At 43.9% G+C, this 14691-nt stretch overlaps 1 protein-coding gene across 2 annotated transcripts in view; it reads left to right on the plus strand.

The window, feature by feature from the left end:
* Window positions 1-14691, plus strand: part of TMEM54 (transmembrane protein 54) — a 91987-nt gene that overhangs the window by 32661 nt on the left and 44635 nt on the right. The gene's annotated exons all lie outside the window — the stretch shown is intronic.

Here is a 14691-nt window from a genome sequence, read left to right on the forward strand (position 1 = left end):
TAACTGACTGACTATCAGGAAGTTGTCCTCTGTTTTCCCATATAGCTCGTCCCATTCTGGGCTAGTCCCAACTATTAACTCTATTCGAAACTAAGTGCATGCAAATTGTCAAAGAGCAAAAATCACATTTAAACAGTGCAGTGCATTATATCACAATACATACTGTGGGGAAAAAAGTATTTAGTCAGCCACCAACTGTGCAAGTTCTCCCACTTAAAAAGATGAGAGGACTGTAATTGACATCATAGGTAGACCTCAACTATGAGAGACAAAATGAGAAAACAAATCCTGAAAATCACATTGTCAGATTTGGAAAGAATTTTTTTTAAAGTTTTGGTGGAAATTTTAAGTGGGAGAACTTGCACAATTGGTGGCTGACTAAATACTTTTTTTCCCCCACTGTATATCCTAAAAGGGTGTGTGGGCAGCACCTCCACTTCCTTACATCTGAATACAAATATGGGCCCCAAGCAATATAGTCAAGCACCATTCAAAATATAAATTGACCATTGAATTGACTATTAACTATAATTGGACACTTTTTCCAATGCCAAAAATATAAATTAATTAGCCACTGTGACTCTCCCCTCAAATCAAGGTTGCCAACTTTATTTCTATTTTTTCTAGACAGTTTCTCAAAAAAATCAAAGACAGCCAACTTTTTTTTCATGGACGCATTAGATGACCATAATAAATAATTACGATTAAGTGATACATGTCTACCGACCATACAGCCTATATGAAGACATCAGCTGCATTCACTGTAAACTGTAAAAGGGTGATAAATACAGTAATAAAAATCGGTACAAATTTCTCCAGCTAAAAAAAAAATCACGGACACATCAATTTTTTTATGGACAGGGAAAAAAGTGCTCTATTTTTATGGACTGTCCAGAAATTTCTGGATGGTTGGTAACCCTTCCCCAAATACATTACCAGTTCCTGCCCTGTGTCCTCTCTAACGCCCCAATTCCTTACAAGACTCTGTATTATCCTCTGACTCCCCCCAATTCATTATAAGACCGATATTTTCCTCTCTCACCTCATCCTCCAATTTATTATAAGACTCTGTATTGCCTTCTCTATCCCTCCCAATTAATTATAAGACCCTATATTGTCCTCTATCATTCCCTAATTCCAGGGCAGAGAAAAGTACTGCAGTGTGCAAGCGCTGGGAAAGGTCAAAGAGTCCAGCCGCATGCGCACTTCAGTACTTTACTCTGCCCTAGTTAGGGCAGACAAGTACACATGCACAGGAGCGCAATGCCGGGGAACACTTTGTGGATGACGTAGCATGTGTCATCCACACAAAGCACAGAAGGAAGACGGTATTGAAAAAAAAAGGGAGACGCCAGACCAGGACCAGCGACACCCCTCATAACCAACGGCCTCGCAGGTGAGTATAATAAAAGATGCTTTTATTTTGTTGCAGGCTAGATCAGGGGCATATACACAGCATATTAGTATGCTGTATATGAGGGCTGAAAGGTTGTGGCTGTATCTCATATGGGGCAAACCTGGTGACAGGTTCCCTTTAAGAAAAAGGACTCACTCACTGCTCCAGACAATCTCTCACGGCTCACTTTCCATACTGTGCCCCCCATGCTGCCCTACTTTCCCTTCTGAGCCCCCCACGCTACTCCATTTTACATACAGAGCTCCCAACTACGATAGATAGATAGATAGATAGATAGATAGATAGATAGATAGATAGGAAAAGGTGGTGTCCTTACAAGCCTGATGTTGGGTCCAGCTCTAACACATAGTGTGACACAGAATCTCTTTCTGCACACAGCCTCAGCACGCAATAGGAAAGCTGTTATATCATGCCCAGATCTGTCTATGACTGTTTTAGTTAAGTCATTGTCTTGTTATATGCAATTACCTGCTGTTTTTTTCCATAATAGATAAGCAGTTCAATTATAACCTCCTCTTCTCCCCTAAGACTTGTTTCCAAAGTCTTCTATTTCCCATCAACTTTTATTTAACTTGTCTGCTTGTTTATTATGGCAGATGAGCAATGCAATTCTACTTTTCTTTCCTCAATTTTTATGCTTTGTACAGTTGGGAAGCTGAGTTAATCATTTCACCATTTTCTTGCCATTTAAACAGGCTGCCGATCACCTGGTGAATGAGCAAAACACTCAGTCATCATGTGAAATGATCTTTTATGCTGCATGTGTTAACAAGACTCGCACTGTTGAGAACAACGGCAGCCTATGCGCAATGAACAATCCAGTATATTGTTTACTTCGTCTGTCTGTGTAAACAGGCATTCATACAACCACCGATCAGTAAATGATCGGCCATTACATCTTGCTTCGGTTTCAGTCTGTGTAAACGGACCATAATCAAAGTAACCCAGCTTTTCCACTGCTTTGTGTTCTGGTTATCATTTCAGTCATTGGCCACTCATAAGTGTATGTTTGAAAAGTGTGTTGAAAGTACAGTTCTCATTTAACCCCTTTCCGACGTGGTACGTAATAGTACGCACCACGTCGTCATCCCCCTATTCAGCGCGGGCTTCGGCGCTGAGCCCGCACTGAACCCACACTGAACCCGGGTATGTCAGCTGATTTATACAGCTGACATGTGCCCGCAACAGCCGCGGGTGGAATCGCGATCCACCCCCGGCTGTTAACTAGTTAAATGCTGCTGTCAATCTCTGACAGCGGCATTTAACTTGCGCAAACCGGATGCACGTCTCTTACCACGCCCATCGTGGGTCACCGATGGGTTGGCATGACAACCTGGGGTCTGCAGCAGACCCCTGTGGTTGTCATGGCCAGATTGGTATGAACGCCGCCCAGTGGTCGGTGCTCATAGCAAGTGAGCAAATCTGCTACATACAGGCGATATGCTCATCGCCTGTATGTAGCAGAGCTGATCAGGCAAGTGCTGCTTCTAGTCTCCCATAGAGACTATTGAAGCAAGCAAAAAGTAAAAAAAAATGTTTTTAAAAATCTTAAAAAAAATTAAAAAAAATAAAAGTTTAAATCACCTCCCTTTCGCCCCATTCAAAATAAAACAATAAAAAGAAGACCACACAAACTCATATTTGGTATTGCCACGTTCAGAATTGCCCAATCTATCAATATAAAAAAATAATTAATCCGATCGGTAAACGGCGTAACGAGAAAAAAATTCTAAATGTCAGAATTACGTTTTTTGGTCACCGCAACATTGCAATAAAATGCAATAATGGGCGACCAAAACATCGTATCTACACCAAAATAGTATCAATAAAAACGTCAGCTTGGCGCGCAAAAATAAGCCCTCACCCGGCCCCAGATCCCGAAAAATGGAGATGCTACGGGTCTCGGAAAATGGCGCTTTTTTTTTTTATTTTTTTTTTTTAGCAAACTTTGGATTTTTTCTCACTACTTAAATAAAAAAGAAGCTATACATGTTTGGTGTCTACAAACTCGTAATGATCTGGAGAATAATAATGGCAGGTCAGTGAACGCGGTAAAAAAACAAACCAAAAAACAACTGTGGAATTGCACTTTTTTTTGCAATTTCACCATACTTGGAATTTTTCCAGTACACGATATGGTAAAACTAGTGATGTCATTCAAAAGTACAACTCGTCCCGCAAAAAACAAGCCCTCACACGGCCATATTGACAGAAAAATAAAAAAGTTATGGCTCTGGGAGCAAGGGGAGCAATAAAACGTAAACGCAAATCGTAAAATGCTTCGGTCATGAAGGGGTTAAATATTGTTTTATATTTTTTGATCATTGTTTCTTTGCATCCCTTCCTGCATTCATGGTTATAATTATTGGTTGTTGCCCAATGCACAAGTTTTATTGTATACACTATGTGTCAATAGTTGATAAATGTCCATTTATAGAAGAATCCCTTTAAATAACCACAATTTTTATTAAAAAAATTTAAGCAGTATGCAGCAGTGTTGAAATTTCCCATTTTCATCAACTTTCTGTGCATGGGTGCATTTAGGCCCCAACTCATCAAAGCAATTTCAACAGAATTCTGACGTAAATTGGTTTGAAAAGTTGCAAGTTGCACAAACATTTAGTGACTTTCGGTGTTTTCACACTAGCTTCTCCCAGCTCTGCCAAAATGGGCGGAGTGACATGGGACCAGGGTGCGGTGGGGGTGTGACACCATGGTTTGTCTAATTTATAACAAGCTGTGGCGTTCCCTGTTCCAGAAATCTCACTCCAGCCAGTGACTGGAGTAAGATTTCTGTTGTGCGCATGGAGTTGCACAGCGACTCACGCCATTCATCAGAAGCTGCACATTTATGAATCTGGAGCATCTGACTACACTACGCCCCCTCATCAAGACCACTGAGAAAATCACCGGTTTTAATGAATCAGCCCTTAGAGTTCTAAAAAGAGTTCAGTTTAAATTTGTGATCATAGATTACATCAGACAGAATGATATGACACTGATGGGTGCAACCATTGCACAGATCCTACCATATGCTGTAGGTATCTCTAGTTTGGGGTGACTAAAAAATTGCTCAAACTTTTATATACAAGGTAAATATTTTATTCCATTTTGAAACCTCTAAATTTCACTCCCACTCAGTATTCCTACATTCCAGAAGGAATTACCCCCTGGTAGGGCAATACTCATTCATTCTTTGTAACCTGTGGATTGGGGGCTGTTAAGAGATGTAAACATGTTACTTTCCCTTCATCAACTCTTTTCAACGCCTGTTTCAGTCTCTAGGTGGGATGCCATTGTTACTTAACCAATGCTATTTGTATTGAAACTGTTGTGTACATGATTAACAGACCCAGTGATGCATGGATGGTTTACTGCCAAAGGTTACTAAAGAAGCTGCTATAAGGATGTAATCAAAAGCATAAAATCCAAAGCAAAGAGTTTAAAGCAGGGGTCTCAAACTCGGCTGGGTATATGGGCCGCACATGGAAAAAATTTGAATTTGGGGGGCCGCATTCTTTGTTCAATGTGACATTTTTAGTGATACCATTTTTTTTGTATACACCTTTTGAACATTTTTGCCGTGTTTATTTTTTTATAGCTTGGGTCGTTATGGATGTGGCGATAATAAACGTGCACTTTTTTGTGTTTACTTTAGTTTACATATAAAACAGCATTTTTAGTGCCCAATATTTTTTCATGCTTTATTTTTATTTTTTTGATTTTTACAATTTTGTTTCCCCCAATTGGCCACATTCAGTAATATTGTCTTACAATTAGCATCATATAGTAATAATGGCAAACATCTTGTAGTAATGTTCCCCATCCAAGTCCCCATCTTGTACTAATGTGCCCCATCCAGGTCCCCATCCTGTGGCTATGTGCCCAATCCAGGTCTCCATCTTGTGGCTATGTGCCCCATCCAGGTCCCCATCTTGTGGCTATTTGCCCCATCCAGATCCCCATCTTGTGGCTATTTGCCCCATCCAGGTCTCCATCTTGTGGCTATGTACCCCATCCAGGTCCCCATCCTGTGGCTATTTGCCCCATCCAGGTCCCCATCTTGTGGCTATGTGCCCCATCCAGGTCCCCATCCTGTGGCAATGTTCCCGATCCAGGTCCCCATCTTGTGGTTATGTGCCCCATCCAGGTCCCCATCCTGTGGCAATGTTCCCGATCCAGGTCCCCATCTTGTGGCTATGTGCCCCATCCAGGTCCCCATCTTGTGGCAATGTTCCCCATCCTGGCCCCCATCTTGTACTAATGTGCCTCATCCAGGTCCCCATCTTGTGGCTATGTGCCCCATCCAGATCCCCATCTTGTGGCTATGTGCCCCATCCAGATCCCCATCTTGTGGCTATGTGCCCCATCCAGGTCCCCATCTTGTGGCTATGTGCCCCACCCAGGTCCCCATCTTGTGGCTATGTGCCCCATCCAGGTCCCCATCTTGTGGCTCTGTGCCCCATCCAGGTCCCCATCTTGTGGCTCTGTGCCCCATCCAGGTCCCCATCCTGTGGCTATGTGCCCCATCCAGGTCCCCATCTTGTGGCTCTGTGCCCCATCCAGGTCCCCATCCTGTGACTATGTGCCCCATCCAGGTCCCCATCTTGTGGCTCTGTGCCCCATCCAGGTCCCCATCCTGTGGCTATGTGCCCCATCCAGGTCCCCATCTTGTGGCTATGTGCCCCATCCAGGTCCCCATCTTGTGGCTATGTGCCCCCTGTTCTTCACACACATAAAATAGAAAAAAAAGAAAGATGATTCTCACCTGTCCTCCGTTCCCTCGGCGTCCTTCCTGCAGATGTGGCCCGCAGACACCACAGAGTCAGACCCCTTGACGATCCCGACCTGGTCCAGGAGGAGCCGCCGACAGCAGCGCTGCATTGCCGCACAGAGACTGTCTCCCAGCACTGCATTTCCAATGCCAGCCGCCGGCCAATCAGAGGCCAGCAGCTGATATCTGCGTGTGGCAATGATGTCATACTCGCTGCGCCGACACGCAGATATCAGCTGCTGGCCTCTGATTGGCCAGCGGCTGGCATTGGAAATGCAGTGCTGGGAAACAGTCTCTGTGCGGCAATGCAGCGCTGCTGTCGGCGGCTCCTCCTGGACCTGGTCGGGATCATCAAGGGGTCTGTGCCTGCGGGCCGCATAAAGCAGCCTCAGGGGCCGCATGCGGCCCGCGGGCCGCGTGTTTGAGACCCCTGGTTTAAAGGAATGTGCAATTTACCTCTAACATAAAAAAACTGCCAAAATAGATAATTGATTTAATGTTCAGGAATGAACCATTCCATCCTATAGAGATGTCTTTGCATTGTAAGTTAAGTGGAGCATGTGCTACTTCTAACTTTTTTTTAGAGAAAATATAATTTACTGTGCTGCCCCCTATTGTTTGGATAAAAAAAAATATTCAGCTGTTAGTTATATGTTTCTCAGAAAGGCGTAGTGACAACTTAATTTGGAATGGACAAGGCAACTGTTAAGCCCCCGTCTCACATAGCGAGATCGCTGCTGTGTCACGGTTTTGGTGACGCAAAAGCGACCTCACCAGCGATGTCGCTATGTGTGACACTTTGCAACGATCAGGCCCCTGCTGTAAGGTCGCTGATCGCTGCAAAGTGTCCTGGACCATTTTTTGGTCGTTGCCCTCCCGCTGGTCAGCACACATCGCTGTGTGTGACCAGCGGGAGCAGCGATCAGGCTGGTAACCATGGTAAACATCGGGTTACTAGGGGCACACGCGCACCTAGTAACCCGTTGTTTATCATGGTTACCACTCTGCTACAGTGAGCGGGAGGTTACCGCTCACTTTAGCAGGCTCGTAACCATGATAAACATCGGGTTACTAGGGGCACACGCGCACCTAGTAACCCGTTGTTTATCATGGTTACGAACCTGCTAAAGTGAGCGATAACCGCTCACCGTAGCAGAGTGGTAACCATGATAAACAACGGGTTACTAGGTGCGCGTGTGCCCCTAGTAACCCGATGTTTACCATGGTTAACAGCCTGCTCCTGCTTCAGCAGGCTCGTAACCAGGAGCAGGACATCGTGGAAAGATTCTTTCCACGATGTCGCTGCTCCCCTGATCGTTGGTGAGCCTGCCTGTTTGACAGCTCACCAGCGACCACATAGCGACGCAGCAACGATCCCTGACAGGTCGTATCGTTGTCGGGATCGTTGCAGCGTCGCTAAGTATGACGGGGCCTTTAGGTGGATTCATAACTGGCTTAGTGATCGGACTCAAAGAGTGGTCGTAAATGGCTTCACATCCAGTTGGATGAATGTCTCCAGTGGGGTACCACAGGGCTCTGTCCTGGGACCTGTATTGTTTAACATCTTTATCAATGACTTAGATGAAGGAATTGAGGGTAAACTGATTAAATTTGCTGATGACACAAAGCTAGGAGGGATAGCTAACTCTAGAGAAGAGAGAGAGAGGCTTCAAAAAGACCTAAATAAACTGGAGCAGTGGGCAGTAACTAACAGAATGTTTTTTTAACAGGGAAAAATGCAAAGTACTACATCTGGGCAATAAAAATGAAAAAAGCATATACAGAATGGGAGGAATAGAGCTAAGCAACAGTACATGTGAAAAAGACTTAGGTATACTAATAGATCATAGACTGAACATGAGTCAACAGTGTGATGCAGCAGCAAAAAAGGCAAATACAATTCTGGGATGTATTAACAGACGCATACAGTCTAGATCACGTGAAGTCATTATCGCACTTTACTCCTCTTTGGTCAGACCTCATCTGGAATACTGCGTCCAGTTTTGGGCACCACATTTTAAAAAAGACATCGACAAACTGGAGCAAGTTCAGAGAAGAGCGACCAGAATGGTGACCGGTCTGCAAACCATGTCCTATGAGGAACGGTTACAGGATTTGGGAATGTTTAGCTTGAAAAAAAGAAGACTGAGAGGAGACTTAATAGCTGTCTACAAATATCTCAAGGGCTGTCACATTGTAGAAGGATCATCTTTATTCTCATTTGCACAAGGAAAGACTAGAAGCAATGGGATGAAACTGAATGGGAGGAGACACAGATTAGATATTAGAAAAAACTTTTTGACAGTGAGGGTGCTCAATAAGTGGAACAGGCTGCCACGAGAGGTGGTGAGTTCCCCTTCAATGGAAGTCTTCAAACAGAGGCTGGACAGACATCTGTCTGGGATGATTTAGTGAATCCTGCTTTGAGCAGGGGGTTGGACCAGATGACCCAGGAGGTCCCCTCCAACTCTGCCATTCTATGATTCTACCCTATCAAATCTTTGAAAGATGTTGTAAGGATTCCTGAACAACAAATCTGACTTGTCATGACATAATATTGGAAATGGGGATGCATTGTTGCATAATTAACCCCTTAAAGGGGTTATCCAGGACTATTTTTTTTATTTTACTGTGGGCCTAAAAACTAACAGGCAGGTAGTGGCTAACTACCTGCCTATTATGCTGATCTCTGCAGGCATAGACCACTCCTGCTGACTATTCAGCGGCTTCTCATTCGTCCTGCTCTGTTCACGAGGCGTACCTGCCAATGTAATGCTGCCTAACTGCGGGAAGCCGGCTGTCAATCAGCATGACGTTGGCAGTCATGCCCCTTGAGAAAGTAGCCCGGAAGATGAAGAGCTGCTCTGCTGACATGAAGTAGCTGAATGTTAGCTGCCGACGAAGAGAACAGGCAGGTAGTTTGCAACTACTTTTAGTCTTTTTGTTTATAGTAAAAAAATAATTTAGTCCTGGATAACCTCTTAAGGACCAGGCCTAATTTGGCCTTAATGTCCACATATCTTTTTATGTTTTTTTCATTATTGAATTTGTATTTTTTCATTTAAGAAGCTTTATCAGGGAAATATTTTTTGTGGGATAATTGTCAGTGGTACCATTTTAAGATACATACAACCCAATAGAACAAAAAGAAAAAGAGTCAGCTCACCATTTAGAAGTCCTTGGCACGGAAACCTGCAGTGCCACAGGGTAAGTCAAGGAGAAAAGGAAAAAATTCCAGAGTCCGGATCTTCCATAAAATTAATTCTTTAATAGTGTAATTTAAAAGGTCATACAAAATAGTCAAAAGAGTAAAAAAGTCACAACCCCTATCCAGGGATCATATAGGCGGGCAAACGCGTTTCGGATTAGAATCCTTAGTCATTGCATACATAATGGAAACAGAACTAAACTTACTAAATACTATAGATATTGTAACAGAACCAAGCTTACTACATAGACATAGGAACAGAACCAAGCTTACTAGATAATTGTGGAAACGAAACCCAGCCTACTACATAGATATGGAAACAGATCCCGCCTTACTATATAGATGAGGAAACAGAACCAAGTTTACTATAGATACGGCAACAAATTCAAGCTTACTGCATAGATACGAGTAATGAAAACAGATAAGTAAATAGATAAAGTAGCAGAACTAAGCATACTACATAGATGCAGTACCAGAAACAAGCTTACTACATAGATACTGTACCAAAAAAACCTTATTATATAGATATTGGAAGAAAAGCAAGCTTATTACATTGATATAAGATCAGAACCCAGCTTTCTTCATAGATACAGTACAAGAACCAAGCTTATCACATAGGTATGGGAACAAAACCAAGCTTACGACATAGATATGGGAACAGAGCAAAGCTTACTATGTAGATATGGGAACAGATTGAAGCTTACTACATAGATATGGGAATAAAACCCAGCCTACCACATAGATACAATACCAAAGCAAAGCTTACTACATAGATAAGGTACCAGGATCAAGTTTACTACATAGATACGATACCAGAACCAAGCATGCAGTGATGTAACTAGAGTCTGATGGGCACCAGCGCAAAATTTGAACCTGGGTTCCCCCACGCATGTTGGTCAGATGTATCGGTCCCTGTAGTATTCTAATTCCTATAAAGATATATGAGTTGCCCCCCTCCATCATTATATAGTAATGTCATTCTGGGCCCCTTCCATGTACATATAACCCCCATCATGATCCCCTTTCTGGTATATATGTCCCCCATCCTGGTATATGTCCCCCATCCTGGTATATGTTCCCCATCCTGGTATATGTCCCCCATGTTGGTATATGTCTCCCATCCTGGTATATGTTCCTCATTCTGGTATGCAGTACAGACCAAAAGTTTGGACATACCTTCTCATTTAAAGATTTTTCTGTATTTTCATGACTATGAAAATTGTACATTCAAACTGAAGGCATCAAAACTATGAATTAACACATGTGAAATTATATACTTAACAAAAAAGTGTGAAACAACTGAAAATATGTCTTATATTCTAGGTTCTTCAAAGTAGCCACCTTTGGTTTAATGACTGCTTTGCACACTCTTGGCATTCTCTTGATGAGCTTCAAGAGGTAGTCACCGGAAATGGTCTTGCAACAATCTTGAAGGAGTTCCCAGAGATGCTAAGCACTTGTTGGCCCTTTTGCCTTCACTCTGCGGTCCAGCTCACCCCAAACCATCTCGATCGGGTTCAGGTCTGATGACTGTGGAGGTCAGGTCATCTGTTGTAGCACCCCATCACGCTCCTTCTTGGTCAAATAGCCCTTACACAGCCTGGAGGTGTGTTTGGGGTCATTGTCCTGTTGAAAAATAAATGATGGTCCAACTAAACGCAAACCGGATGGAATAGCATGCAGCTGCAATATGTTGTCGTAGCCATGCTGGTTCAGTATGCCTTCAATTTTGAATAAATCCACAACAGTGTCACCAGCAAGCACCCCCACACCATCACACCTCCTCCTACATGCTTCACGGTTGGAACCAGGCATGTAGAGTCCATCCGTTCACCTTTTCTGCGTCGCACAAAGACACGGTGGTTGGAACCAAAGATCTCAAATTTGGACTCATCAGACCAAAGCACAGATTTCTACTGGTCTAATGTCCATTCCTTGTGTTCTTTAGCCCAAACAAGTCACTTCTGCTTGTTGCCTGTCCTTAGCAGTGGTTTCCTAGCAGCTATTTTACCATGAAGGCCTGCTGCACAAAGTCTCCTCTTAACAGTTGTTGAAGAGATGTGTCTGCTGCTAGAACTCTGTGTGGCATTGACCTGGTCTCTAATCTGAGCTGCTGTTAACCTGCGATTTCTGAGGCTGGTGACTCGGATAAACTTATCCTCAGAAGCAGAGGTGACTCTTGGTCTTCCTTTCCTGGGGCGGTCCTCATGTGAGCCAGTTTCTTTGTAGCGCTTGATGGTTTTTGCATCTGCACTTGGGGACACTTTCAAAGTTTTCCCAATTTTTCGGACTGACTGACCTTCATTTCTTAAAGTAATGATGGCCACTCTTTTTTCTTTACTTAGCTGCTTTTTTCTTGCCATAATACAAATTCTAACAGTCTATTCAGTAGCACTATCAGCTGTGTATCCACCTGACTTCTGCACAACACAACTGATGGTCCCAACCCCATTTATAAGGCAAGAAATCCCACTTATTAAACCTGACAGGGCACACCTGTGAAGTGAAAACCATTTCCGGTGACTACCTCTTGAAGCTCATCAAGAGAATGCCAAGAGTGTGCAAAGCAGTCATCAAAGCAAAAGGTGGCTACTTTGAAGAACCTAGAATATAAGACATATTTTCAGTTGTTTCACACTTTTTTGTTAAGTATATAATTCCACATGTGTTAATTCATAGTTTTGATGCCTTCAGTGTGAATGTACAATTTTCATAGTCATGAAAATACAGAAAAATCTTTAAATGAGAAGGTGTGTCCAAACTTTTGGTCTGTACTGTATGTCCCTCATTTTTCAAGCACCACTGTTGTTCAATGCATAGAAAAAAAACCAAAAACTTCTACTCACCTTCCCCCCGCTTCTCCGCCGCGCGGCGCCAGCTGCTGACTTCAGTGTCCAAGCGATGGTAGAGCATGACGTCACTGCCGTCCGCCCCCAGTCAAGTGCACGCAGACGTCAGCTGCTTTCCTCTGATTGGCCGTCATCGCGTATTGCGGTGCACGGACGCGGCGAGTTCGTGCGCTGCAATACATTTCAGCAGAGAGGTCGCACATCCAACTGAAGTAGGGGCTGGCATCGGCGGGGCCCTCACCCTCACAGCAGTGACCAAGGTTGTTACGCCACTGCATGCATACTTTATAGATATGAGAAGACATCCAAGTTTACTACATAGATACGGATTGTGAAATCAACAGTATCCTAACAGTGTATTTCCGTTGAATTACTGACTTTTAGGTTCCTGCATGTAAGGAGTCAGTGTGAAGTCCTATAAATGTCCCAGCTAACACCTTTAAGAGATAACATATTTATTATACAACAAAACAAAACAAAAGCCATTTAAAACAGCATATCATTTACATACAGTTGCATTCCCTAGCTTGTAGAAAACCTGCATACATTTAAAACCCTAGTACTAATGTAGAATAATTGGTTGTTCACATTACAGTCTTGGCAGCAAATACATAGAAAAAAAACACAAGAGTTATTCAAAGGTAGCGCCCTGCAGAGCCATAGATTGTAGTAATCACATGCAGCACAACTATGCTACTTACGTTCGGCTATCATTAAATCAGGCATATGGTTTTTTATAAGTGTATTTTTTTTTATAAGTGTAGCATATTATGAAACAAACTAGATTTGAGTCAGCTCACCCACTTTGCAGTCCACTGCCAGGAACCAGTTGTGCACCAGAGATAAATAGTAGAAAATAGCGTTCCAGCGTCAGAATTAAATAAAAAATCCAAGTTTATTATAGAAAAAAGTATTGATAAAAACATCACTTTGGGTCACCACCCATCCAGAATGTATTGTCAGCAAACCCGTTTCAGACCTGCATCTTTAATCATTGCATGTCTCACTCTGTGTGAGGATGATTACCATCCTTTTAAGCTGCCATATAGCATATGCACATTGCTGGACTGTCTAGATCAGTGTTTCCCAAACTCCAGTCCTCACGGCCCCCAACAGATTATCATTTCAGGATTTCCTTTGTATTGCACAGGTGACGGAATTATTATTAAGGCATCAGAAATTGCCACAGGTTCTGTCACCTGTGCAATACACCGACATTGGGGGTACAGGATGACACGACACTGGGGGTACAGGATAATGACACCAACACTCGGGGTAAGGATTAATGGCGCTGACACTCGGGGTACGGATTAATGGCGCTGACACTCGGGGTACAGGATAATGGCGCTGACACTAGGGGTACGGATTAATGGCGCTGACACTCGGGGTACAGGATAATGACACCGATACTGGGGGTACATGATGACACCGACACTGGGGGTACAGGATAATGACACCAACACTCGGGGTATGGATTAATGGCGCTGACACTCGGGGTACGGATTAATGGCGCTGACACTCGGGGTACAGGATAATGGCGCTGACACTCGGGGTACGGATTAATGGCGCTGACACTCGGGGTACAGGATGACACCGACACTGGGGGTACAGGATAATGGCGCCGTCATTGGGGGTACAGGATAATGGCGCTGACACTCGGGGTACGGGATAATGGCGCTGACACTCGGGGTGCGGGATAATCGTGCTGACACTCGGGGTGCGGGATTTTATTTATATTTTATTTATTTATATATAATAGTGCTATTGCTATAATAGTTAACGTCCCCCCAGCTGGCCCAGCATTAACCACCTGTCCTTTCTCCAGGTCCGGTTCCTACTCCAAAGGCCCAGGCCCCAGGCCCTTCCAAATTTCAATAATTACACAGTGAGTGAGTGTATTGTGTAATTTACACTGGCTGGCTGCCACAGTCACTGGCAGCCGGCCCACAGTAACAGGACAAGCGCCCCGCTCCGGCGGAATTCTCAGAGACACGAAACAGGGGAGGCAGGCAGCGTGCTACGTCAGCACGCCTCAGGAGTCAGGACCCTGATCAGGTGACATGCGGCATTGCGGCGTGCTGTGTCACTCAGCGTGCGTTAAAGGTAATCCCGGCCGGACCCCATGCAGTGACACTGCGCAGTTCCGGAACTTTCCGCAGAGGGAACTTTCGCTGGCCGCAACCGCCGGTGATCTAAGGGCCCCGGGCAGTTTAGAAGGCGTGCCCCCCCCCCCCACACACACACGTGATGTATCACATGTCACATGATCCCCTGTGAAAGATCATGTGATAGTTCACCTGAAATTAATTTGGCACAATATTAATTATAATAATTTTTTTTACGTTATGTGCCCACTATGCGTTTTTTAAGCGTTTCCGCAGCGGCAATTCCGCTGCAGAAACGCTTAAAAACCGCTATGTAGAAGGTTTTCAATGTTCCCCAA

Source organism: Phyllobates terribilis, unplaced genomic scaffold, assembly GCF_046119375.1.
Source record: "Phyllobates terribilis strain yellow unplaced genomic scaffold, ASM4611937v1 Scaffold_2__4_contigs__length_985480577, whole genome shotgun sequence".
Lineage (NCBI taxonomy): Eukaryota > Metazoa > Chordata > Amphibia > Anura > Dendrobatidae > Phyllobates > Phyllobates terribilis.